This window comes from Podarcis vaucheri (assembly GCF_965113315.1).
Source record: "Podarcis vaucheri genome assembly, contig: SUPER_11_unloc_1, whole genome shotgun sequence".
Lineage (NCBI taxonomy): Eukaryota > Metazoa > Chordata > Lepidosauria > Squamata > Lacertidae > Podarcis > Podarcis vaucheri.
The window spans coordinates 1,821,750-1,848,884 of NW_028118808.1; positions in this window are offsets into that span (position 1 = coordinate 1,821,750).

Below are 27,135 nucleotides of genomic sequence, written 5' to 3' on the forward strand. Positions count from 1 at the left end.
TAGATTTTTGCTGAAATTGTGACCCCGGGGCTTAGGGATTTTTTCAAAAAAATATTTTCAGCCGGTTAAGTTTTTGAGGGCTGATTTCTTGTCCTGTGATAAAAAGCCTTCTGTTTCCATCGCCAAAGCTTTCAGGGGATCATTTTTAAGCTTCTGGCACCATTTTTGAGTGAATTGCCAAAAGTCAGATTTTGCTGAAATTGTGACCCCGGGGCTTAGGGATTTTTTCAAAGAAATATTTTCTGCCGGTTAAGTTTTTGAGGGCTGATTTCTTGTCCTGTGATAAAAAGCCTTCTGTTTTCATCGCCAAAGCTTTCAGGGGATCATTTGCAAGCTTCTGGCACCATTTTTGAGTGAATTGCCAAAAATTAGATTTTTGCTGAAATTGTGACCCCGGGGCTTAGGGATTTTTTCAAAAAAATATTTTCAGCCGGTTAAGTTTTTGAGGGCTGATTTCTTGTCCTGTGATAAAAAGCCTTCTGTTTCCATCGCCAAAGCTTTCAGGGGATCATTTTTAAGCTTCTGGCACCATTTTTGAGTGAATTGCCAAAAGTCAGATTTTTGCTGAAATTGTGACCCCGGGGCTTAGGGATATTTTCAAAAAAATATTTTCTGCCGGTTAAGTTTTTGAGGGCTGATTTCTTGTCCTGTGATAAAAAGCCTTTTGTTTCCATCCCCAAAGCTTTCAAGGGATCATTTGCAAGCTTCTGGCACCATTTTTGAGTGAATTGCCCAAAGTCAGATTTTTGCTGAAATTGTGACCCCGGGGCTTAGGGATTTTTTCAAAAAATATTTTCTGCCGGTTAAGTTTTTGAGGGCTGATTTCTTATCCTGTGAAAAAAAGCCTTCTGTTTCGGGTGCCAAACCTTTCAGGGGAGCATTTTTAAGCTCTTGGAACCATTTTTGAGTGAACTGCCAAAAGTCAGATTTTTGCTGAAATTATGACCCGGGGCTTAGGGATTTTTTCAAAAAAATATTTTCTGCCGGTTAAGTTTTTGAGGGCTGATTTCTGGTCCTGTGATAAAAAGCCTTCTGTTTCGAGTGCCAAACCTTTCAGGGGATCATTTGCAAGCTTCTGGCACCATTTTTGAGTGAATTGCCAAAAGTCAGATTTTTGCTGAAATTGTGACCCCGGGGCTTAGGGATTTTTTCAAAAAAATATTTTCTGCCGGTTAAGTTTTTGAGGGCTGATTTCTTGTCCTGTGATAAAAAGCCTTCTGTTTCCATCGCCAAAGCTTTCAGGGGATCATTTGCAAGCTTCTGGCACCATTTTTGAGTGAACTGCCAAAAGTCAGATTTTTGCTGAAATCGTGACCCCGGGCTTAGGGATTTTTTCAAAAAAATATTTTCTGCCGGTTACGTTTTTGAGGGCTGATTTCTTGTCCTGTGATAAAAAGCCTTCTGTTTCGAGTGCCAAACCTTTCAGGAGAGCGTTTTCAAGCTTTTGGCACCATTTTTGAGTGAATTGCCAAAAGTCAGATTTTTGCTGAAATTGTGACCCCGGGGCTTAGGGATTTTTTCAAAAAAATATTTTCTGCCGGTTAAGTTTTTGAGGGCTGATTTCCTGTCCTGTGATAAAAAGTCTTCTGTTTCCATCGCCAAAGCTTTCAGTGGATCATTTGCAAGCTTCTGGCACCATTTTTGAGTGAATTGCCAAAAGTCAGATTTTTGCTGAAATTGTGACCCCGGGGCTTAGGGATTTTTTCAAAAAAATATTTTCTGCCGGTTAAGTTTTTGAGGGCTGATTTCTTGTCCTGTGATAAAAAGCCTTCTGTTTCGAGTGCCAAACCTTTCGGGGGATCATTTGCAAGCTTCTGGCACCATTTTTGAGTGAATTGCCAAAAGTCAGATTTTTGCTGAAATTGTGACCCCGGGGCTTAGGGATTTTTTCAAAAAAATATTTTCTGCCGGTTAAGTTTTTGAGGGCTGATTTCTTGTCCTGTGATAAAAAACCTTCTGTTTCCATCGCCAAAGCTTTCTGGGGATCATTTGCAAGGTTCTGGCACCATTTTTGAGTGAATTGCCAAAAGTCAGATTTTTGCTGAAATTGTGACCCGGGGCTTAGGGATTTTTTCAAAAAAATATTTTCTGCCGGTTAAGTTTTTGAGGGCTGATTTCCTGTCCTGTGATAAAGTCTTCTGTTTCCATCGCCAAATCTTTCAGTGGATCATTTGCAAGCTTCTGGCACCATTTTTGACTGAATTACGAAAAGTCAGATTTTTGCTGAAATTGTAGGGATTTTTTCAAAAAAATATTTTCTGCCGGTTAAGTTTTTGAGGGCTGATTTCTTGTCCTGTGATAAAAAGCCTTCTGTTTCGAGTGCCAAACCTTTCAGGAGAGCGTTTTCAAGCTTTTGGCACCATTTTTGAGTGAATTGCCAAAAGTCAGATTTTTGCTGAAATTGTGACCCCGGGGCTTAGGGAATTTTTCAAAAAAATATTTTCTGCCGGTTAAGTTGTTGAGGGCTGATTTCTTGTCCTGTGATAAAAAGCCTTCTGTTTCCATCGCCAAAGCTTTCAGGGGATCATTTGCAAGCTTCTGGCACCATTTTTGAGTGAATTGCCAAAAGTCAGATTTTGCTGAAATTGTGACCCCGGGGCTTAGGGATTTTTTCAAAGAAATATTTTCTGCCGGTTAAGTTTTTGAGGGCTGATTTCTTGTCCTGTGATAAAAAGCCTTCTGTTTTCATCGCCAAAGCTTTCAGGGGATCATTTGCAAGCTTCTGGCACCATTTTTGAGTGAATTGCCAAAAATTAGATTTTTGCTGAAATTGTGACCCCGGGGCTTAGGGATTTTTTCAAAAAAATATTTTCAGCCGGTTAAGTTTTTGAGGGCTGATTTCTTGTCCTGTGATAAAAAGCCTTCTGTTTCCATCGCCAAAGCTTTCAGGGGATCATTTTTAAGCTTCTGGCACCATTTTTGAGTGAATTGCCAAAAGTCAGATTTTTGCTGAAATTGTGACCCCGGGGCTTAGGGATATTTTCAAAAAAATATTTTCTGCCGGTTAAGTTTTTGAGGGCTGATTTCTTGTCCTGTGATAAAAAGCCTTTTGTTTCCATCCCCAAAGCTTTCAAGGGATCATTTGCAAGCTTCTGGCACCATTTTTGAGTGAATTGCCCAAAGTCAGATTTTTGCTGAAATTGTGACCCCGGGGCTTAGGGATTTTTTCAAAAAATATTTTCTGCCGGTTAAGTTTTTGAGGGCTGATTTCTTATCCTGTGAAAAAAAGCCTTCTGTTTCGGGTGCCAAACCTTTCAGGGGAGCATTTTTAAGCTCTTGGAACCATTTTTGAGTGAACTGCCAAAAGTCAGATTTTTGCTGAAATTATGACCCCGGGGCTTAGGGATTTTTTCAAAAAAATATTTTCTGCCGGTTAAGTTTTTGAGGGCTGATTTCTGGTCCTGTGATAAAAAGCCTTCTGTTTCGAGTGCCAAACCTTTCAGGAGAGCGTTTTCAAGCTTCTGGCACCATTTTTGAGTGAATTGCCAAAAGTCAGATTTTTGCTGAAATTGTGACCCCGGGGCTTAGGGATTTTTTCAAAAAAATATTTTCTGCCGGTTAAGTTTTTGAGGGCTGATTTCTTGTCCTGTGATAAAAAGCCTTCTGTTTCGAGTGCCAAACCTTTCGGGGGATCATTTGCAAGCTTCTGGCACCATTTTTGAGTGAATTGCCAAAAGTCAGATTTTTGCTGAAATTGTGACCCCGGGGCTTAGGGATTTTTTCAAAAAAATATTTTCTGCCGGTTAAGTTTTTGAGGGCTGATTTCTTGTCCTGTGATAAAAAGCCTTCTGTTTCGAGTGCCAAACCTTTCAGGAGAGCGTTTTCAAGCTTTTGGCACCATTTTTGAGTGAATTGCCAAAAGTCAGATTTTTGCTGAAATTGTGACCCCGGGGCTTAGGGATTTTTTCAAAAAAATATTTTCTGCCGGTTAAGTTTTTGAGGGCTGATTTCCTGTCCTGTGATAAAAAGTCTTCTGTTTCCATCGCCAAAGCTTTCAGTGGATCATTTGCAAGCTTCTGGCACCATTTTTGAGTGAATTGCCAAAAGTCAGATTTTTGCTGAAATTGTGACCCCGGGGCTTAGGGATTTTTTCAAAAAAATATTTTCTGCCGGTTAAGTTTTTGAGGGCTGATTTCTTGTCCTGTGATAAAAAGCCTTCTGTTTCGAGTGCCAAACCTTTCGGGGGATCATTTGCAAGCTTCTGGCACCATTTTTGAGTGAATTGCCAAAAGTCAGATTTTTCCTGAAATTGTGACCCCGGGGCTTAGGGATTTTTTCAAAAAAATATTTTCTGCCGGTTAAGTTTTTGAGGGCTGATTTCTTGTCCTGTGATAAAAAGCCTTCTGTTTCCATCGCCAAACCTTTCGGGGGAGCATTTTTAAGCTTCTGGCACCATTTTTGAGTGAATTGCCAAAAGTCAGATTTTTGCTGAAATTGTGACCCCGGGGCTTAGGGATTTTTTCAAAAAAATATTTTCTGCCGGTTAAGTTTTTGAGGGCTGATTTCTTGTCCTGTGATAAAAAGCCTTCTGTTTCGAGTGCCAAACCTTTCGGGGGAGCATTTTTAAGCTTCAGGCACCATTTTTGAGTGAATTGCCAAAAGTCAGATTTTTGCTGAAATTGTGACCCCGGGGCTTAGGGATATTTTCAAAAAAATATTTTCTGCCGGTTAAGTTTTTGAGGGCTGATTTCTTGTCCTGTGATAAAAAGCCTTTTGTTTCCATCCCCAAAGCTTTCAAGGGATCATTTGCAAGCTTCTGGCACCATTTTTGAGTGAATTGCCCAAAGTCAGATTTTTGCTGAAATTGTGACCCCGGGGCTTAGGGATTTTTTCAAAAAATATTTTCTGCCGGTTAAGTTTTTGAGGGCTGATTTCTTATCCTGTGAAAAAAAGCCTTCTGTTTCGGGTGCCAAACCTTTCAGGGGAGCATTTTTAAGCTCTTGGAACCATTTTTGAGTGAACTGCCAAAAGTCAGATTTTTGCTGAAATTATGACCCGGGGCTTAGGGATTTTTTCAAAAAAATATTTTCTGCCGGTTAAGTTTTTGAGGGCTGATTTCTGGTCCTGTGATAAAAAGCCTTCTGTTTCGAGTGCCAAACCTTTCAGGGGATCATTTGCAAGCTTCTGGCACCATTTTTGAGTGAATTGCCAAAAGTCAGATTTTTGCTGAAATTGTGACCCCGGGGCTTAGGGATTTTTTCAAAAAAATATTTTCTGCCGGTTAAGTTTTTGAGGGCTGATTTCTTGTCCTGTGATAAAAAGCCTTCTGTTTCCATCGCCAAAGCTTTCAGGGGATCATTTGCAAGCTTCTGGCACCATTTTTGAGTGAACTGCCAAAAGTCAGATTTTTGCTGAAATCGTGACCCCGGGGCTTAGGGATTTTTTCAAAAAAATATTTTCTGCCGGTTACGTTTTTGAGGGCTGATTTCTTGTCCTGTGATAAAAAGCCTTCTGTTTCGAGTGCCAAACCTTTCAGGAGAGCGTTTTCAAGCTTTTGGCACCATTTTTGAGTGAATTGCCAAAAGTCAGATTTTTGCTGAAATTGTGACCCCGGGGCTTAGGGATTTTTTCAAAAAAATATTTTCTGCCGGTTAAGTTTTTGAGGGCTGATTTCTTGTCCTGTGATAAAAAGCCTTCTGTTTCGAGTGCCAAACCTTTCGGGGGATCATTTGCAAGCTTCTGGCACCATTTTTGAGTGAATTGCCAAAAGTCAGATTTTTGCTGAAATTGTGACCCCGGGGCTTAGGGATTTTTTCAAAAAAATATTTTCTGCCGGTTAAGTTTTTGAGGGCTGATTTCTTGTCCTGTGATAAAAAACCTTCTGTTTCCATCGCCAAAGCTTTCTGGGGATCATTTGCAAGGTTCTGGCACCATTTTTGAGTGAACTGCCAAAAGTCAGATTTTTGCTGAAATTGTGACCCCGGGGCTTAGGGATTTTTTCAAAAAAATATTTTCTGCCGGTTACGTTTTTGAGGGCTGATTTCTTGTCCTGTGATAAAAAGCCTTCTGTTTCGAGTGCCAAACCTTTCAGGAGAGTGTTTTCAAGCTTTTGGCACCATTTTTGAGTGAATTGCCAAAAGTCAGATTTTTGCTGAAATTGTGACCCCGGGGCTTAGGGATTTTTTCAAAAAAATATTTTCTGCCGGTTAAGTTTTTGAGGGCTGATTTCTTGTCCTGTGATAAAAAGCCTTCTGTTTCGAGTGCCAAACCTTTCGGGGGATCATTTGCAAGCTTCTGGCACCATTTTTGAGTGAATTGCCAAAAGTCAGATTTTTGCTGAAATTGTGACCCCGGGGCTTAGGGATTTTTTCAAAAAAATATTTTCTGCCGGTTAAGTTTTTGAGGGCTGATTTCTTGTCCTGTGATAAAAAGCCTTCTGTTTCGAGTGCCAAACCTTTCAGGAGAGTGTTTTCAAGCTTTTGGCACCATTTTTGAGTGAATTGCCAAAAGTCAGATTTTTGCTGAAATTGTGACCCCGGGGCTTAGGGATTTTTTCAAAAAAATATTTTCTGCCGGTTAAGTTTTTGAGGGCTGATTTCCTGTCCTGTGATAAAAAGTCTTCTGTTTCCATCGCCAAAGCTTTCAGTGGATCATTTGCAAGCTTCTGGCACCATTTTTGAGTGAATTGCCAAAAGTCAGATTTTTGCTGAAATTGTGACCCCGGGGCTTAGGGATTTTTTCAAAAAAATATTTTCTGCCGGTTAAGTTTTTGAGGGCTGATTTCTTGTCCTGTGATAAAAAGCCTTCTGTTTCGAGTGCCAAACCTTTCGGGGGATCATTTGCAAGCTTCTGGCACCATTTTTGAGTGAATTGCCAAAAGTCAGATTTTTCCTGAAATTGTGACCCCGGGGCTTAGGGATTTTTTCAAAAAAATATTTTCTGCCGGTTAAGTTTTTGAGGGCTGATTTCTTGTCCTGTGATAAAAAGCCTTCTGTTTCCATCGCCAAACCTTTCGGGGGAGCATTTTTAAGCTTCTGGCACCATTTTTGAGTGAATTGCCAAAAGTCAGATTTTTGCTGAAATTGTGACCCCGGGGCTTAGGGATTTTTTCAAAAAAATATTTTCTGCCGGTTAAGTTTTTGAGGGCTGATTTCTTGTCCTGTGATAAAAAGCCTTCTGTTTCGAGTGCCAAACCTTTCGGGGGAGCATTTTTAAGCTTCAGGCACCATTTTTGAGTGAATTGCCAAAAGTCAGATTTTTGCTGAAATTGTGACCCCGGGGCTTAGGGATTTTTTCAAAAAAATATTTTCAGCCGGTTAAGTTTTTGAGGGCTGATTTCTTGTCCTGTGATAAAAAGCCTTCTGTTTCCATCGCCAAAGCTTTCAGGGGATCATTTTTAAGCTTCTGGCACCATTTTTGAGTGAATTGCCAAAAGTCAGATTTTTGCTGAAATTGTGACCCCGGGGCTTAGGGATATTTTCAAAAAAATATTTTCTGCCGGTTAAGTTTTTGAGGGCTGATTTCTTGTCCTGTGATAAAAAGCCTTTTGTTTCCATCCCCAAAGCTTTCAAGGGATCATTTGCAAGCTTCTGGCACCATTTTTGAGTGAATTGCCAAAAGTCAGATTTTTGCTGAAATTGTGACCCCGGGGCTTAGGGATTTTTTCAAAAAAATATTTTCTGCCGGTTAAGTTGTTGAGGGCTGATTTCTTGTCCTGTGATAAAAAGCCTTCTGTTTCCATCGCCAAAGCTTTCAGGGGATCATTTGCAAGCTACTGGCACCATTTTTGAGTGAATTGCCAAAAGTCAGATTTTGCTGAAATTGTGACCCCGGGGCTTAGGGATTTTTTCAAAGAAATATTTTCTGCCGGTTAAGTTTTTGAGGGCTGATTTCTTGTCCTGTGATAAAAAGCCTTCTGTTTCCATCGCCAAAGCTTTCAGGGGATCATTTGCAAGCTTCTGGCACCATTTTTGAGTGAATTGCCAAAAGTCAGATTTTTGCTGAAATTGTGACCCCGGGGCTTAGGGATTTTTTCAAAAAAATATTTTCAGCCGGTTAAGTTTTTGAGGGCTGATTTCTTGTCCTGTGATAAAAAGCCTTCTGTTTCCATCGCCAAAGCTTTCAGGGGATCATTTTTAAGCTTCTGGCACCATTTTTGAGTGAATTGCCAAAAGTCAGATTTTTGCTGAAATTGTGACCCCGGGGCTTAGGGATATTTTCAAAAAAATATTTTCTGCCGGTTAAGTTTTTGAGGGCTGATTTCTTGTCCTGTGATAAAAAGCCTTTTGTTTCCATCCCCAAAGCTTTCAAGGGATCATTTGCAAGCTTCTGGCACCATTTTTGAGTGAATTGCCCAAAGTCAGATTTTTGCTGAAATTGTGACCCCGGGGCTTAGGGATTTTTTCAAAAAATATTTTCTGCCGGTTAAGTTTTTGAGGGCTGATTTCTTATCCTGTGAAAAAAAGCCTTCTGTTTCGGGTGCCAAACCTTTCAGGGGAGCATTTTTAAGCTCTTGGAACCATTTTTGAGTGAACTGCCAAAAGTCAGATTTTTGCTGAAATTATGACCCCGGGGCTTAGGGATTTTTTCAAAAAAATATTTTCTGCCGGTTAAGTTTTTGAGGGCTGATTTCTGGTCCTGTGATAAAAAGCCTTCTGTTTCGAGTGCCAAACCTTTCAGGGGATCATTTGCAAGCTTCTGGCACCATTTTTTTAGTGAATTGCCAAAAGTCAGATTTTTGCTGAAATTGTGACCCCGGGGCTTAGGGATTTTTTCAAAAAAATATTTTCTGCCGGTTAAGTTTTTGAGGGCTGATTTCTTGTCCTGTGATAAAAAGCCTTCTGTTTCCATCGCCAAAGCTTTCAGGGGATCATTTGCAAGCTTCTGGCACCATTTTTGAGTGAACTGCCAAAAGTCAGATTTTTGCTGAAATCGTGACCCCGGGGCTTAGGGATTTTTTCAAAAAAATATTTTCTGCCGGTTACGTTTTTGAGGGCTGATTTCTTGTCCTGTGATAAAAAGCCTTCTGTTTCGAGTGCCAAACCTTTCAGGAGAGCGTTTTCAAGCTTTTGGCACCATTTTTGAGTGAATTGCCAAAAGTCAGATTTTTGCTGAAATTGTGACCCCGGGGCTTAGGGATTTTTTCAAAAAAATATTTTCTGCCGGTTAAGTTTTTGAGGGCTGATTTCCTGTCCTGTGATAAAAAGTCTTCTGTTTCCATCGCCAAAGCTTTCAGTGGATCATTTGCAAGCTTCTGGCACCATTTTTGAGTGAATTGCCAAAAGTCAGATTTTTGCTGAAATTGTGACCCCGGGGCTTAGGGATTTTTTCAAAAAAATATTTTCTGCCGGTTAAGTTTTTGAGGGCTGATTTCTTGTCCTGTGATAAAAAGCCTTCTGTTTCCATCGCCAAAGCTTTCTGGGGATCATTTGCAAGCTTCTGGCACCATTTTTGAGTGAATTGCCAAAAGTCAGATTTTTGCTGAAATTGTGACCCCGGGGCTTAGGGATTTTTTCAAAAAAATATTTTCTGCCGGTTAAGTTTTTGAGGGCTGATTTCTTGTCCTGTGATAAAAAGCCTTCTGTTTCGAGTGCCAAACCTTTCAGGAGAGCGTTTTCAAGCTTTTGGCACCATTTTTGAGTGAATTGCCAAAAGTCAGATTTTTGCTGAAATTGTGACCCCGGGGCTTAGGGATTTTTTCAAAAAAATATTTTCTGCCGGTTAAGTTTTTGAGGGCTGATTTCCTGTCCTGTGATAAAAAGTCTTCTGTTTCCATCGCCAAAGCTTTCAGTGGATCATTTGCAAGCTTCTGGCACCATTTTTGAGTGAATTGCCAAAAGTCAGATTTTTGCTGAAATTGTGACCCCGGGGCTTAGGGATTTTTTCAAAAAAATATTTTCTGCCGGTTAAGTTTTTGAGGGCTGATTTCTTGTCCTGTGATAAAAAGCCTTCTGTTTCGAGTGCCAAACCTTTCGGGGGATCATTTGCAAGCTTCTGGCACCATTTTTGAGTGAATTGCCAAAAGTCAGATTTTTGCTGAAATTATGACCCCGGGGCTTAGGGATTTTTTCAAAAAAATATTTTCTGCCGGTTAAGTTTTTGAGGGCTGATTTCTTGTCCTGTGATAAAAAGCCTTCTGTTTCGAGTGCCAAAGCTTTCAGGGGATCATTTGCAAGCTTTTGGCACCATTTTTGAGTGAATTGCCAAAAGTCAGATTTTTGCTGAAATTGTGACCCCGGGGCTTAGGGATTTTTTCAAAAAAATATTTTCTGCCGGTTAAGTTTTTGAGGGCTGATTTCTTGTCCTGTGATAAAAAGCCTTCTGTTTCGAGTGCCAAACCTTTCAGGAGAGCGTTTTCAAGCTTTTGGCACCATTTTTGAGTGAATTGCCAAAAGTCAGATTTTTGCTGAAATTGTGACCCCGGGGCTTAGGGATTTTTTCAAAAAAATATTTTCAGCCGATTAAGTTTTTGAGGGCTGATTTCTTGTCCTGGGATAAAAAGCCTTCTGTTTCGAGTGCCAAACCATTCGGGGGAGCATTTGTAAGCTTCTGGCACCATTTTTGAGTGAATTGCCAAGTCAGATTTTTGCTGAAATTGTGACCCCGGGGCTTAGGGATTTTTTCAAAAAAATATTTTCTGCCGGTTAAGTTTTTGAGGGCTGATTTCTTGTCCTGTGATAAAAAGCCTTCTGTTTCCATCGCCAAAGCTTTCTGGGGATCATTTGCAAGCTTCTGGCACCATTTTTGAGTGAATTGCCGAAAGTCAGATTTTTGCTGAAATTGTGACCCCGGGGCTTAGGGATTTTTTTAAAAAAAATATTTTCTGCCGCTTACGTTTTTGAGGGCTGATTTCTTGTCCTGTGATAAAAAGCCTTCTGTTTCCATCGCCAAAGCTTTCAGGGGATCATTTGCAAGCTTCTGGCACCATTTTTGAGTGAATTGCCAAAAGTCAGATTTTTGCTGAAATTGTGACCCCGGGGCTTAGGGATTTTTTCAAAAAAATATTTTCTGCCGGTTAATTTTTTGAGGTCTGATTTCTTGTCCTGTGATAAAAAGCCTTCTGTTTCGAGTGCCAAACCTTTCGGGGGATCATTTGCAAGCTTCTGGCACCATTTTTGAGTGAATTGCCAAAAGTCAGATTTTTGCTGAAATTGTGACCCCGGGGCTTAGGGATTTTTTCAAAAAAATATTTTCTGCCGGTTAAGTTTTTGAGGGCTGATTTCTTGTCCTGTGATAAAAAGCCTTCTGTTTCGAGTGCCAAACCTTTCAGGAGAGCGTTTTCAAGCTTTTGGCACCATTTTTGAGTGAATTGCCAAAAGTCAGATTTTTGCTGAAATTGTGACCCCGGGGCTTAGGGATTTTTTCAAAAAAATATTTTCTGCCGGTTAAGTTTTTGAGGGCTGATTTCCTGTCCTGTGATAAAAAGTCTTCTGTTTCCATCGCCAAAGCTTTCAGTGGATCATTTGCAAGCTTCTGGCACCATTTTTGAGTGAATTGCCAAAAGTCAGATTTTTGCTGAAATTGTGACCCCGGGGCTTAGGGATTTTTTCAAAAAAATATTTTCTGCCGGTTAAGTTTTTGAGGGCTGATTTCTTGTCCTGTGATAAAAAGCCTTCTGTTTCGAGTGCCAAACCTTTCGGGGGATCATTTGCAAGCTTCTGGCACCATTTTTGAGTGAATTGCCAAAAGTCAGATTTTTCCTGAAATTGTGACCCCGGGGCTTAGGGATTTTTTCAAAAAAATATTTTCTGCCGGTTAAGTTTTTGAGGGCTGATTTCTTGTCCTGTGATAAAAAGCCTTCTGTTTCCATCGCCAAACCTTTCGGGGGAGCATTTTTAAGCTTCTGGCACCATTTTTGAGTGAATTGCCAAAAGTCAGATTTTTGCTGAAATTGTGACCCCGGGGCTTAGGGATTTTTTCAAAAAAATATTTTCAGCCGATTAAGTTTTTGAGGGCTGATTTCTTGTCCTGTGATAAAAAGCCTTCTGTTTCGAGTGCCAAACCATTCGGGGGAGCATTTGTAAGCTTCTGGCACCATTTTTGAGTGAATTGCCAAAAGTCAGATTTTTGCTGAAATTGTGACCCCGGGGCTTAGGGATTTTTTCAAAAAAATATTTTCTGCCGGTTAAGTTTTTGAGGGCTGATTTCTTGTCCTGTGATAAAAAGCCTTCTGTTTCCATCGCCAAAGCTTTCTGGGGATCATTTGCAAGCTTCTGGCACCATTTTTGAGTGTATTGCCGAAAGTCAGATTTTTGCTGAAATTGTGACCCCGGGGCTTAGGGATTTTTTTAAAAAAATATTTTCTGCCGCTTACGTTTTTGAGGGCTGATTTCTTGTCCTGTGATAAAAAGCCTTCTGTTTCCATCGCCAAAGCTTTCAGGGGATCATTTGCAAGCTTCTGGCAACATTTTTGAGTGAATTGCCAAAAGTCAGATTTTTGCTGAAATTGTGACCCCGGGGCTTAGGGATTTTTTCAAAAAAATATTTTCTGCCGGTTAAGTTTTTGAGGGCTGATTTCTTGTCCTGTGATAAAAAGCCTTCTGTTTCGAGTGCCAAACCTTTCGGGGGATCATTTGCAAGCTTCTGGCACCATTTTTGAGTGAATTGCCAAAAGTCAGATTTTTGCTGAAATTGTGACCCCGGGGCTTAGGGATTTTTTCAAAAAAATATTTTCTGCCGGTTAAGTTTTTGAGGGCTGATTTCTTGTCCTGTGATAAAAAGCCTTCTGTTTCCATCGCCAAAGCTTTCTGGGGATCATTTGCAAGCTTTTGGCACCATTTTTGAGTGAATTGCCGAAAGTCAGATTTTTGCTGAAATTGTGACCCCGGGGCTTAGGGATTTTTTCAAAAAAATATTTTCTGCCGGTTAAGTTTTTGAGGGCTGATTTCCTGTCCTGTGATAAAAAGTCTTCTGTTTCCATCGCCAAAGCTTTCAGTGGATCATTTGCAAGCTTCTGGCACCATTTTTGAGTGAATTGCCAAAAGTCAGATTTTTGCTGAAATTGTGACCCCGGGGCTTAGGGATTTTTTCAAAAAAATATTTTCTGCCGGTTAAGTTTTTGAGGGCTGATTTCTTGTCCTGTGATAAAAAGCCTTCTGTTTCGAGTGCCAAACCTTTCGGGGGATCATTTGCAAGCTTCTGGCACCATTTTTGAGTGAATTGCCAAAAGTCAGATTTTTCCTGAAATTGTGACCCCGGGGCTTAGGGATTTTTTCAAAAAAATATTTTCTGCCGGTTAAGTTTTTGAGGGCTGATTTCTTGTCCTGTGATAAAAAGCCTTCTGTTTCCATCGCCAAACCTTTCGGGGGAGCATTTTTAAGCTTCTGGCACCATTTTTGAGTGAATTGCCAAAAGTCAGATTTTTGCTGAAATTGTGACCCCGGGGCTTAGGGATTTTTTCAAAAAAATATTTTCTGCCGGTTAAGTTTTTGAGGGCTGATTTCTTGTCCTGTGATAAAAAGCCTTCTGTTTCGAGTGCCAAACCTTTCGGGGGATCATTTGCAAGCTTCTGGCACCATTTTTGAGTGAATTGCCAAAAGTCAGATTTTTGCTGAAATTGTGACCCCGGGGCTTAGGGATTTTTTCAAAAAAATATTTTCTGCCGGTTAAGTTTTTGAGGGCTGATTTCTTGTCCTGTGATAAAAAGCCTTCTGTTTCGAGTGCCAAAGCTTTCAGGGGATCATTTGCAAGCTTTTGGCACCATTTTTGAGTGAATTGCCAAAAGTCAGATTTTTGCTGAAATTGTGACCCCGGGGCTTAGGGATTTTTTCAAAAAAATATTTTCTGCCGGTTAAGTTTTTGAGGGCTGATTTCTTGTCCTGTGATAAAAAGCCTTCTGTTTCGAGTGCCAAACCTTTCAGGAGAGCGTTTTCAAGCTTTTGGCACCATTTTTGAGTGAATTGCCAAAAGTCAGATTTTTGCTGAAATTGTGACCCCGGGGCTTAGGGATTTTTTCAAAAAAATATTTTCAGCCGATTAAGTTTTTGAGGGCTGATTTCTTGTCCTGTGATAAAAAGCCTTCTGTTTCGAGTGCCAAACCATTCGGGGGAGCATTTGTAAGCTTCTGGCACCATTTTTGAGTGAATTGCCAAAAGTCAGATTTTTGCTGAAATTGTGACCCCGGGCCTTAGGGATTTTTTCAAAAAAATATTTTCTGCCGGTTAAGTTTTTGAGGGCTGATTTCTTGTCCTGTGATAAAAAGCCTTCTGTTTCCATCGCCAAAGCTTTCTGGGGATCATTTGCAAGCTTCTGGCACCATTTTTGAGTGAATTGCCGAAAGTCAGATTTTTGCTGAAATTGTGACCCCGGGGCTTAGGGATTTTTTAAAAAAAATATTTTCTGCCGCTTACGTTTTTGAGGGCTGATTTCTTGTCCTGTGATAAAAAGCCTTCTGTTTCCATCGCCAAAGCTTTCAGGGGATCATTTGCAAGCTTCTGGCAACATTTTTGAGTGAATTGCCAAAAGTCAGATTTTTGCTGAAATTGTGACCCCGGGGCTTAGGGATTTTTTCAAAAAAATATTTTCTGCTGGTTAAGTTTTTGAGGGCTGATTTCTTGTCCTGTGATAAAAAGCCTTCTGTTTCGAGTGCCAAACCTTTCGGGGGATCATTTGCAAGCTTCTGGCACCATTTTTGAGTGAATTGCCAAAAGTCAGATTTTTGCTGAAATTGTGACCCCGGGGCTTAGGGATTTTTTCAAAAAAATATTTTCTGCCGGTTAAGTTTTTGAGGGCTGATTTCTTGTCCTGTGATAAAAAGCCTTCTGTTTCGAGTGCCAAACCTTTCAGGAGAGCGTTTTCAAGCTTTTGGCACCATTTTTGAGTGAATTGCCAAAAGTCAGATTTTTGCTGAAATTGTGACCCCGGGGCTTAGGGATTTTTTCAAAAAAATATTTTCTGCCGGTTAAGTTTTTGAGGGCTGATTTCTTGTCCTGTGATAAAAAGCCTTCTGTTTCGAGTGCCAAACCTTTCAGGAGAGCGTTTCCAAGCTTTTGGCACCTTTTTTGAGTGAATTGCCAAAAGTCAGATTTTTGCTGAAATTGTGACCCCGGGGCTTAGGGATTTTTTCAAAAAAATATTATCTGCCGGTTAAGTTTTTGAGGGCTGATTTCCTGTCCTGTGATAAAAAGTCTTCTGTTTCCATCGCCAAAGCTTTCAGTGGATCATTTGCAAGCTTCTGGCACCATTTTTGAGTGAATTGCCAAAAGTCAGATTTTTGCTGATATTGTGACCCCGGGGCTTAGGGATTTTTTCAAAAAAATATTTTCTGCCGGATAAGTTTTTGAGGGCTGATTTCTTGTCCTGTGATAAAAAGCCTTCTGTTTCGAGTGCCAAACCTTTCAGTGGATCATTTGCAAGCTTCTGGCACCATTTTTGAGTGAATTGCCAAAAGTCAGATTTTTGCTGAAATTGTGACCCCGGGGCTTAGGGATTTTTTCAAAAAAATATTTTCTGCCGGTTAAGTTTTTGAGGGCTGATTTCTTGTCCTGTGATAAAAAGCCTTCTGTTTCGAGTGCCAAACCTTTCGGGGGATCATTTGCAAGCTTCTGGCACCATTTTTGAGTGAATTGCCAAAAGTCAGATTTTTCCTGAAATTGTGACCCCGGGGCTTAGGGATTTTTTCAAAAAAATATTTTCTGCCGGTTAAGTTTTTGAGGGCTGATTTCTTGTCCTGTGATAAAAAGCCTTCTGTTTCGAGTGCCAAACCTTTCAGGAGAGCGTTTCCAAGCTTTTGGCACCTTTTTTGAGTGAATTGCCAAAAGTCAGATTTTTGCTGAAATTGTGACCCCGGGGCTTAGGGATTTTTTCAAAAAAATATTATCTGCCGGTTAAGTTTTTGAGGGCTGATTTCCTGTCCTGTGATAAAAAGTCTTCTGTTTCCATCGCCAAAGCTTTCAGTGGATCATTTGCAAGCTTCTGGCACCATTTTTGAGTGAATTGCCAAAAGTCAGATTTTTGCTGATATTGTGACCCCGGGGCTTAGGGATTTTTTCAAAAAAATATTTTCTGCCGGTTAAGTTTTTGAGGGCTGATTTCTTGTCCTGTGATAAAAAGCCTTCTGTATCGAGTGCCAAACCTTTCGGGGGATCATTTGCAAGCTTCTGGCACCATTTTTGAGTGAATTGCCAAAAGTCAGATTTTTGCTGAAATTGTGACCCCGGGGCTTAGGGATTTTTTCAAAAAAATATTTTCTGCCGGTTAAGTTTTTGAGGGCTGATTTCTTGTCCTGTGATAAAAAGCCTTCTGTTTCGAGTGCCAAAGCTTTCAGGGGATCATTTGCAAGCTTTTGGCACCATTTTTGAGTGAATTGCCAAAAGTCAGATTTTTGCTGAAATTGTGACCCCGGGGCTTAGGGATTTTTTCAAAAAAATATTTTCTGCCGGTTAAGTTTTTGAGGGCTGATTTCTTGTCCTGTGATAAAAAGCCTTCTGTTTCGAGAGCCAAACCTTTCAGGAGAGCGTTTTCAAGCTTTTGGCACCATTTTTGAGTGAATTGCCAAAAGTCAGATTTTTGCTGAAATTGTGACCCCGGGGCTTAGGGATTTTTTCAAAAAAATATTTTCTGCCGGTTAAGTTTTTGAGGGCTGATTTCTTGTCCTGTGATAAAAAGCCTTCTGTTTCGAGTGCCAAACCTTTCGGGGGATCATTTGCAAGCTTCTGGCACCATTTTTGAGTGAATTGCCAAAAGTCAGATTTTTGCTGAAATTGTGACCCCGGGGCTTAGGGATTTTTTCAAAAAAATATTTTCTGCCGGTTAAGTTTTTGAGGGCTGATTTCTTGTCCTGTGATAAAAAGCCTTCTGTTTCGAGTGCCAAAGCTTTCAGGGGATCATTTGCAAGCTTTTGGCACCATTTTTGAGTGAATTGCCAAAAGTCAGATTTTTGCTGAAATTGTGACCCCGGGGCTTAGGGATTTTTTCAAAAAAATATTTTCTGCCGGTTAAGTTTTTGAGGGCTGATTTCTTGTCCTGTGATAAAAAGCCTTCTGTTTCGAGAGCCAAACCTTTCAGGAGAGCGTTTTCAAGCTTTTGGCACCATTTTTGAGTGAATTGCCAAAAGTCAGATTTTTGCTGAAATTGTGACCCCGGGGCTTAGGGATTTTTTCAAAAAAATATTTTCTGCCGGTTAAGTTTTTGAGGGCTGATTTCTTGTCCTGTGATAAAAAGCCTTCTGTTTCCATCGCCAAAGCTTTCAGGGGATCATTTGCAAGCTTCTGGCACCATTTTTGAGTGAATTGCCAAAAGTCAGATTTTTGCTGAAATTGTGACCCCGGGGCTTAGGGATTTTTTCAAAAAAATATTTTCTGCCGGTTAAGTTTTTGAGGGCTGATTTCTTGTCCTGTGATAAAAAGCCTTCTGTTTCGAGTGCCAAACCTTTCGGGGGATCATTTGCAAGCTTCTGGCACCATTTTTGAGTGAATTGCCAAAAGTCAGATTTTTCCTGAAATTGTGACCCCGGGGCTTAGGGATTTTTTCAAAAAAATATTTTCTGCCGGTTAAGTTTTTGAGGGCTGATTTCTTGTCCTGTGATAAAAAGCCTTCTGTTTCGAGTGCCAAACCTTTCAGGAGAGCGTTTCCAAGCTTTTGGCACCTTTTTTGAGTGAATTGCCAAAAGTCAGATTTTTGCTGAAATTGTGACCCCGGGGCTTAGGGATTTTTTCAAAAAAATATTATCTGCCGGTTAAGTTTTTGAGGGCTGATTTCCTGTCCTGTGATAAAAAGTCTTCTGTTTCCATCGCCAAAGCTTTCAGTGGATCATTTGCAAGCTTCTGGCACCATTTTTGAGTGAATTGCCAAAAGTCAGATTTTTGCTGATATTGTGACCCCGGGGCTTAGGGATTTTTTCAAAAAAATATTTTCTGCCGGTTAAGTTTTTGAGGGCTGATTTCTTGTCCTGTGATAAAAAGCCTTCTGTATCGAGTGCCAAACCTTTCGGGGGATCATTTGCAAGCTTCTGGCACCATTTTTGAGTGAATTGCCAAAAGTCAGATTTTTGCTGAAATTGTGACCCCGGGGCTTAGGGATTTTTTCAAAAAAATATTTTCTGCCGGTTAAGTTTTTGAGGGCTGATTTCTTGTCCTGTGATAAAAAGCCTTCTGTTTCGAGTGCCAAAGCTTTCAGGGGATCATTTGCAAGCTTTTGGCACCATTTTTGAGTGAATTGCCAAAAGTCAGATTTTTGCTGAAATTGTGACCCCGGGGCTTAGGGATTTTTTCAAAAAAATATTTTCTGCCGGTTAAGTTTTTGAGGGCTGATTTCTTGTCCTGTGATAAAAAGCCTTCTGTTTCGAGAGCCAAACCTTTCAGGAGAGCGTTTTCAAGCTTTTGGCACCATTTTTGAGTGAATTGCCAAAAGTCAGATTTTTGCTGAAATTGTGACCCCGGGGCTTAGGGATTTTTTCAAAAAAATATTATCTGCCGGTTAAGTTTTTGAGGGCTGATTTCTTGTCCTGTGATAAAAAGCCTTCTGTTTCGAGTGCCAAACCTTTCGGGGGATCATTTGCAAGCTTCTGGCACCATTTTTGAGTGAATTGCCAAAAGTCAGATTTTTGCTGAAATTGTGACCCCGGGGCTTAGGGATTTTTTCAAAAAAATATTTTCTGCCGGTTAAGTTTTTGAGGGCTGATTTCTTGTCCTGTGATAAAAAGCCTTCTGTTTCGAGTGCCAAAGCTTTCAGGGGATCATTTGCAAGCTTTTGGCACCATTTTTGAGTGAATTGCCAAAAGTCAGATTTTTGCTGAAATTGTGACCCCGGGGCTTAGGGATTTTTTCAAAAAAATATTTTCTGCCGGTTAAGTTTTTGAGGGCTGATTTCTTGTCCTGTGATAAAAAGCCTTCTGTTTCGAGAGCCAAACCTTTCAGGAGAGCGTTTTCAAGCTTTTGGCACCATTTTTGAGTGAATTGCCAAAAGTCAGATTTTTGCTGAAATTGTGACCCCGGGGCTTAGGGATTTTTTCAAAAAAATATTTTCTGCCGGTTAAGTTTTTGAGGGCTGATTTCTTGTCCTGTGATAAAAAGCCTTCTGTTTCCATCGCCAAAGCTTTCAGGGGATCATTTGCAAGCTTCTGGCACCATTTTTGAGTGAATTGCCAAAAGTCAGATTTTTGCTGAAATTGTGACCCCGGGGCTTAGGGATTTTTTCAAAAAAATATTTTCTGCCGGTTAAGTTTTTGAGGGCTGATTTCTTGTCCTGTGATAAAAAGCCTTATGTTTCGAGTGCCAAAGCTTTCAGTGGATCATTTTTAAGCTCTTGGAACCATTTTTGAGTGAATTGCCAAAAGTCAGATTTTTGCTGAAATTGTGACCCCGGGGCTTAGGGATTTTTTCAAAAAAATATTTTCTGCCGGTTAAGTTTTTGAGGGCTGATTTCTTGTCCTGTGATAAAAAGCCTTCTGTTTCGAGTGCCAAACCTTTCAGGGGATCATTTGCAAGCTTCTGGCACCATTTTTGAGTGAATTGCCAAAAGTCAGATTTTTGCTGAAATTGTGACCCCGGGGCTTAGGGATTTTTTCAAAAAAATATTTTCTGCCGGTTAGGTTTTTGAGGGCTGATTTCTTGTCCTGTGATAAAAAGCCTTCTGTTTCCATCGCCAAAGCTTTCAGGGGATCATTTGCAAGCTTCTGGCACCATTTTTGAGTGAATTGCCAAAAGTCAGATTTTTGCTGAAATTGTGACCCCGGGGCTTAGGGATTTTTTCAAAAAAATATTTTCTGCCGGTTAAGTTTATGAGGGCTGATTTCTTGTCCTGTGATAAAAAGCCTTCTGTTTCCATCGCCAAATCTTTCAGGGGATCATTTGCAAGCTTCTGGCACCATTTTTGAGTGAATTGCCAAAAGTCAGATTTTTGCTGAAATTGTGACCCCGGGGCTTAGGGATTTTTTCAAAAAAATATTTTCTGCCGGTTAAGTTTTTGAGGGCTGATTTCTTGTCCTGTGATAAAAAGCCTTCTGTTTCGAGTGCCAAACATTTCAGGAGAGCGTTTTCAAGCTTTTGGCACCTTTTTTGAGTGAATTGCCAAAAGTCAGATTTTTGCTGAAATTGTGACCCCGGGGCTTAGGGATTTTTTCAAAAAAATATTATCTGCCGGTTAAGTTTTTGAGGGCTGATTTCCTGTCCTGTGATAAAAAGTCTTCTGTTTCCATCGCCAAAGCTTTCAGTGGATCATTTGCAAGCTTCTGGCACCATTTTTGAGTGAATTGCCAAAAGTCAGATTTTTGCTGAAATTGTGACCCCGGGGCTTAGGGATTTTTTCAAAAAAATATTTTCTGCCGGTTAAGTTTTTGAGGGCTGATTTCTTGTCCTGTGATAAAAAGCCTTCTGTTTCGAGTGCCAAAGCTTTCAGGGGATCATTTGCAAGCTTTTGGCACCATTTTTGAGTGAATTGCCAAAAGTCAGATTTTTGCTGAAATTGTGACCCCGGGGCTTAGGGATTTTTTCAAAAAAATATTTTCTGCCGGTTAAGTTTTTGAGGGCTGATTTCCTGTCCTGTGATAAAAAGCCTTCTGTTTCCATCGCCAAAGCTTTCAGTGGATCATTTGCAAGCTTCTGGCACCATTTTTGAGTGAATTGCCAAAAGTCAGATTTTTGCTGAAATTGTGACCCCGGGGCTTATGGATTTTTTCAAAAAAATATTTTCTGCCGGTTAAGTTTTTGAGGGCTGATTTCTTGTCCTGTGATAAAAAGCCTTATGTTTCGAGTGCCAAAGCTTTCGGGGGATCATTTTTAAGCTCTTGGAACCATTTTTGAGTGAATTGCCAAAAGTCAGATTTTTGCTGAAATTGTGACCCCGGGGCTTAGGGATTTTTTCAAAAAAATATTTTCTGCCGGTTAAGTTTTTGAGGGCTGATTTCTTGTCCTGTGATAAAAAGCCTTCTGTTTCCATCGCCAAAGCTTTCTGGGGATCATTTGCAAGCTTCTGGCACCATTTTTGAGAGAATTGCCAAAAGTCAGATTTTTGCTGAAATTGTGACCCCGGGGCTTAGGGATTTTTTCAAAAAAATATTTTCTGCCGTTTAAGTTTTTGAGGGCTGATTTCTTGTCCTGTGATAAAAAGCCTTTTGTTTCCATCCTCAAAGCTTTCAAGGGATCATTTGCAAGCTTCTGGCACCATTTTTGAGTGAATTGCCCAAAGTCAGATTTTTGCTGAAATTGTGACCCCGGGGCTTAGGGATTTTTTCAAAAAATATTTTCTGCCGGTTAAGTTTTTGAGGGCTGATTTCTTATCCTGTGATAAAAAGCCTTCTGTTTCGGGTGCCAAACCTTTCAGGGGAGCATTTTTAAGCTCTTGGAACCATTTTTGAGTGAACTGCCAAAAGTCAGATTTTTGCTGAAATTGTGACCCCGGGGCTTAGGGATTTTTTCAAAAAAATATTTTCTGCCGGTTAAGTTTTTGAGGGCTGATTTCTTGTCCTGTGATAAAAAGCCTTCTGTTTCGAGTGCCAAACCTTTCAGGGGATCATTTGCAAGCTTCTGGCACCATTTTTGAGTGAATTGCCAAAAGTCAGATTTTTGCTGAAATTGTGACCCCGGGGCTTAGGGATTTTTTCAAAAAAATATTTTCTGCCGGTTAGGTTTTTGAGGGCTGATTTCTTGTCCTGTGATAAAAAGCCTTCTGTTTCCATCGCCAAAGCTTTCAGGGGATCATTTGCAAGCTTCTGGCACCATTTTTGAGTGAATTGCCAAAAGTCAGATTTTTGCTGAAATTGTGACCCCGGGTCTTAGGGATTTTTTCAAAAAAATATTTTCTGCCGGTTAAGTTTTTGAGGGCTGATTTCTTGTCCTGTGATAAAAAGCCTTCTGTTTCCATCGCCAAAGCTTTCAGGGGATCATTTGCAAGCTTCTGGCACCATTTTTGAGTGAATTGCCAAAAGTCAGATTTTTGCTGAAATCGTGACCCCGGGGCTTAGGGATTTTTTCAAAAAAATATTTTCTGCCGGTTACGTTTTTGAGGGCTGATTTCTTGTCCTGTGATAAAAAGCCTTCTGTTTCCATCGCCAAAGCTTTCAGGAGAGCGTTTTCAAGCTTTTGGCACCATTTTTGAGTGAATTGCCAAAAGTCAGATTTTTGCTGAAATTGTGACCCCGGGTCTTAGGGATTTTTTCAAAAAAATATTTTCTGCCGGTTAAGTTTTTGAGGGCTGATTTCTTGTCCTGTGATAAAAAGCCTTCTGTTTCCATCGCCAAAGCTTTCAGGGGATCATTTGCAAGCTTCTGGCACCATTTTTGAGTGAATTGCCAAAAGTCAGATTTTTGCTGAAATTGTGACCCCGGGGCTTAGGGATTTTTTCAAAAAAATATTTTCTGCCGGTTAAGTTTTTGAGGGCTGATTTCTTGTCCTGTGATAAAAAGCCTTCTGTTTCCATCGCCAAACCTTTCAGGAGAGCGTTTTCAAGCTTCTGGCACCATTTTTGAGTGAATTGCCAAAAGTCAGATTTTTGCTGAAATTGTGACCCCGGGGCTTAGGGATTTTTTCAAAAAAATATTTTCTGCCAGTTAAGTTTTTGAGGGCTGATTTCTTGTCCTGTGATAAAAAGCCTTCTGTTTCGAGTGCCAAAGCTTTCAGGAGAGCGTTTTCAAGCTTTTGGCACCATTTTTGAGTGAATTGCCAAAAGTCAGATTTTTGCTGAAATTGTGACCCCGGGGCTTAGGGATTTTTTCAAAAAAATATTTTCTGCCGGTTAAGTTTTTGAGGGCTGATTTCTTCTCCTGTGATAAAAAGCCTTCTGTTTCCATCGCCAAAGCATTCAAGGGATCATTTGCAAGCTTCTGGCACCATTTTTGAGTGAATTGCCCAAAGTCAGATTTTTGCTGAAATTGTGACCCCGGGGCTTAGGGATTTTTTCAAAAAAAAATTTCTGCCGGTTAAGTTTTTGAAGGCTGATTTCTTGTCCTGTGATAAAAAGCCTTCTGTTTCCATCGCCAAAGCATTCAGGGGATCATTTGCAAGCTTCTGGCACCATTTTTGAGTGAATTGCCAAAAGTCAGATTTTTGCTGAAATTGTGACCCCGGGGCTTAGGGATTTTTTCAAAAAAATATTTTCTGCCGGTTAAGTTTTTGAGGGCTGATTTCTTGTCCTGTGATAAAAAGCCTTCTGTTTCGAGTGCCAAAGCTTTCAGGAGAGCGTTTTCAAGCTTTTGGCACCATTTTTGAGTGAATTGCCAAAAGTCAGATTTTTGCTGAAATTGTGACCCCGGGGCTTAGGGATTTTTTCAAAAAAATATTTTCTGCCGGTTAAGTTTTTGAGGGCTGATTTCTTGTCCTGTGATAAAAAGCCTTCTGTTTCCATCGCCAAAGCATTCAGGGGATCATTTGCAAGCTTCTGGCACCATTTTTGAGTGAATTGCCAAAAGTCAGATTTTTGCTGAAATTGTGACCCCGGGGCTTAGGGATTTTTTCAAAAAAATATTTTCTGCCGGTTAAGTTTTTGAAGGCTGATTTCTTGTCCTGTGATAAAAAGCCTTCTGTTTCCATCGCCAAAGCATTCAGGGGATCATTTGCAAGCTTCTGGCACCATTTTTGAGTGAATTGCCAAAAGTCAGATTCTTGCTGAAATTGTGACCCCGGGGCTTAGGGATTTTTTCAAAAAAATATTTTCTGCCGGTTAAATTTTTGAGGGCTGATTTCTTGTCCTGTGATAAAAAGCCTTCTGTTTCCATCGCCAAAGCTTTCTGGGGATCATTTGCAAGCTTCTGGCACCATTTTTGAGTGAATTGCCAAAAGTCAGATTTTTGCTGAAATTGTGACCCCGGGGCTTAGGGATTTTTTCAAAAAAATATTTTCTGCCGGTTAAGTTTTTGAGGCCTGATTTCTTGTCCTGTGATAAAAAGCCTTCTGTTTCGAGTGCCAAACCTTTCAGGAGAGCGTTTTCAAGCTTTTGGCACCATTTTTGAGTGAATTGCCAAAAGTCAGATTTTTGCTGAAATTGTGACCCCGGGGCTTAGGGATTTTTTCAAAAAAATATTTTCTGCCGGTTAAGTTTTTGAGGGCTGATTTCCTGTCCTGTGATAAAAAGTCTTCTGTTTCCATCGCCAAAGCTTTCAGTGGATCATTTGCAAGCTTCTGGCACCATTTTTGAGTGAATTGCCAAAAGTCAGATTTTTGCTGAAATTGTGACCCCGGGGCTTAGGATTTTTTCAAAAAAATATTTTCTGCCGGTTAAGTTTTTGAGGGCTGATTTCTTGTCCTGTGATAAAAAGCCTTCTGTTTCGAGTGCCAAACCTTTCAGGACAGCGTTTTCAAGCTTTTGGCACCATTTTTGAGTGAATTGCCAAAAGTCAGATTTTGGCTGAAATTGTGACCCCGGGGCTTAGGGATTTTTTCAAAAAAATATTTTCTGCCGGTTAAGTTTTTGAGGGCTGATTTCTTGTCCTGTGATAAAAAGCCTTCTGTTTCCATCGCCAAAGCATTCAGGGGATCATTTGCAAGCTTTTGGCACCATTTTTGAGTGAATTGCCAAAAGTCAGATTTTTGCTGAAATTGTGACCCCGGGGCTTAGGGATTTTTTCAAAAAAATATTTTCTGCCGGTTAAGTTTTTGAGGGCTGATTTCTTGTCCTGTGATAAAAAGCCTTCTGTTTCCATCGCCAAAGCATTCAGGGGATCATTTGCAACCTTCTGGCACCATTTTTGAGTGAATTGCCCAAAGTCAGATTTTTGCTGAAATTGTGACCCCGGGGCTTAGGGATTTTTTCAAAAAAATATTTTCTGCCGGTTAAGTTTTTGAGGGCTGATTTCTTGTCCTGTGATAAAAAGCCTTATGTTTCGAGTGCCAAAGCTTTCAGTGGATCATTTTTAAGCTCTTGGAACCATTTTTGAGTGAATTGCCAAAAGTCAGATTTTTGCTGAAATTGTGACCCCGGGGCTTAGGGATTTTTTCAAAAAAATATTTTCTGCCGGTTAAGTTTTTGAGGGCTGATTTCTTGTCCTGTGATAAAAAGCCTTCTGTTTCGAGTGCCAAACCTTTCAGGGGATCATTTGCAAGCTTCTGGCACCATTTTTGAGTGAATTGCCAAAAGTCAGATTTTTGCTGAAATTGTGACCCCGGGGCTTAGGGATTTTTTCAAAAAAATATTTTCTGCCGGTTAGGTTTTTGAGGGCTGATTTCTTGTCCTGTGATAAAAAGCCTTCTGTTTCCATCGCCAAAGCTTTCAGGGGATCATTTGCAAGCTTCTGGCACCATTTTTGAGTGAATTGCCAAAAGTCAGATTTTTGCTGAAATTGTGACCCCGGGGCTTAGGGATTTTTTCAAAAAAATATTTTCTGCCGGTTAAGTTTATGAGGGCTGATTTCTTGTCCTGTGATAAAAAGCCTTCTGTTTCCATCGCCAAATCTTTCAGGGGATCATTTGCAAGCTTCTGGCACCATTTTTGAGTGAATTGCCAAAAGTCAGATTTTTGCTGAAATTGTGACCCCGGGGCTTAGGGATTTTTTCAAAAAAATATTTTCTGCCGGTTAAGTTTTTGAGGGCTGATTTCTTGTCCTGTGATAAAAAGCCTTCTGTTTCGAGTGCCAAACATTTCAGGAGAGCGTTTTCAAGCTTTTGGCACCTTTTTTGAGTGAATTGCCAAAAGTCAGATTTTTGCTGAAATTGTGACCCCGGGGCTTAGGGATTTTTTCAAAAAAATATTATCTGCCGGTTAAGTTTTTGAGGGCTGATTTCCTGTCCTGTGATAAAAAGTCTTCTGTTTCCATCGCCAAAGCTTTCAGTGGATCATTTGCAAGCTTCTGGCACCATTTTTGAGTGAATTGCCAAAAGTCAGATTTTTGCTGAAATTGTGACCCCGGGGCTTAGGGATTTTTTCAAAAAAATATTTTCTGCCGGTTAAGTTTTTGAGGGCTGATTTCTTGTCCTGTGATAAAAAGCCTTCTGTTTCGAGTGCCAAAGCTTTCAGGGGATCATTTGCAAGCTTTTGGCACCATTTTTGAGTGAATTGCCAAAAGTCAGATTTTTGCTGAAATTGTGACCCCGGGGCTTAGGGATTTTTTCAAAAAAATATTTTCTGCCGGTTAAGTTTTTGAGGGCTGATTTCCTGTCCTGTGATAAAAAGCCTTCTGTTTCCATCGCCAAAGCTTTCAGTGGATCATTTGCAAGCTTCTGGCACCATTTTTGAGTGAATTGCCAAAAGTCAGATTTTTGCTGAAATTGTGACCCCGGGGCTTAGGATTTTTTCAAAAAAATATTTTCTGCCGGTTAAGTTTTTGAGGGCTGATTTCTTGTCCTGTGATAAAAAGCCTTCTGTTTCGAGTGCCAAACCTTTCAGGACAGCGTTTTCAAGCTTTTGGCACCATTTTTGAGTGAATTGCCAAAAGTCAGATTTTGGCTGAAATTGTGACCCCGGGGCTTAGGGATTTTTTCAAAAAAATATTTTCTGCCGGTTAAGTTTTTGAGGGCTGATTTCTTGTCCTGTGATAAAAAGCCTTCTGTTTCCATCGCCAAAGCATTCAGGGGATCATTTGCAAGCTTTTGGCACCATTTTTGAGTGAATTGCCAAAAGTCAGATTTTTGCTGAAATTGTGACCCCGGGGCTTAGGGATTTTTTCAAAAAAATATTTTCTGCCGGTTAAGTTTTTGAGGGCTGATTTCTTGTCCTGTGATAAAAAGCCTTCTGTTTCCATCGCCAAAGCATTCAGGGGATCATTTGCAACCTTCTGGCACCATTTTTGAGTGAATTGCCCAAAGTCAGATTTTTGCTGAAATTGTGACCCCGGGGCTTAGGGATTTTTTCAAAAAAATATTTTCTGCCGGTTAAGTTTTTGAGGGCTGATTTCTTGTCCTGTGATAAAAAGCCTTATGTTTCGAGTGCCAAAGCTTTCAGTGGATCATTTTTAAGCTCTTGGAACCATTTTTGAGTGAATTGCCAAAAGTCAGATTTTTGCTGAAATTGTGACCCCGGGGCTTAGGGATTTTTTCAAAAAAATATTTTCTGCCGGTTAAGTTTTTGAGGGCTGATTTCTTGTCCTGTGATAAAAAGCCTTCTGTTTCGAGTGCCAAACCTTTCAGGGGATCATTTGCAAGCTTCTGGCACCATTTTTGAGTGAATTGCCAAAAGTCAGATTTTTGCTGAAATTGTGACCCCGGGGCTTAGGGATTTTTTCAAAAAAATATTTTCTGCCGGTTAGGTTTTTGAGGGCTGATTTCTTGTCCTGTGATAAAAAGCCTTCTGTTTCCATCGCCAAAGCTTTCAGGGGATCATTTGCAAGCTTCT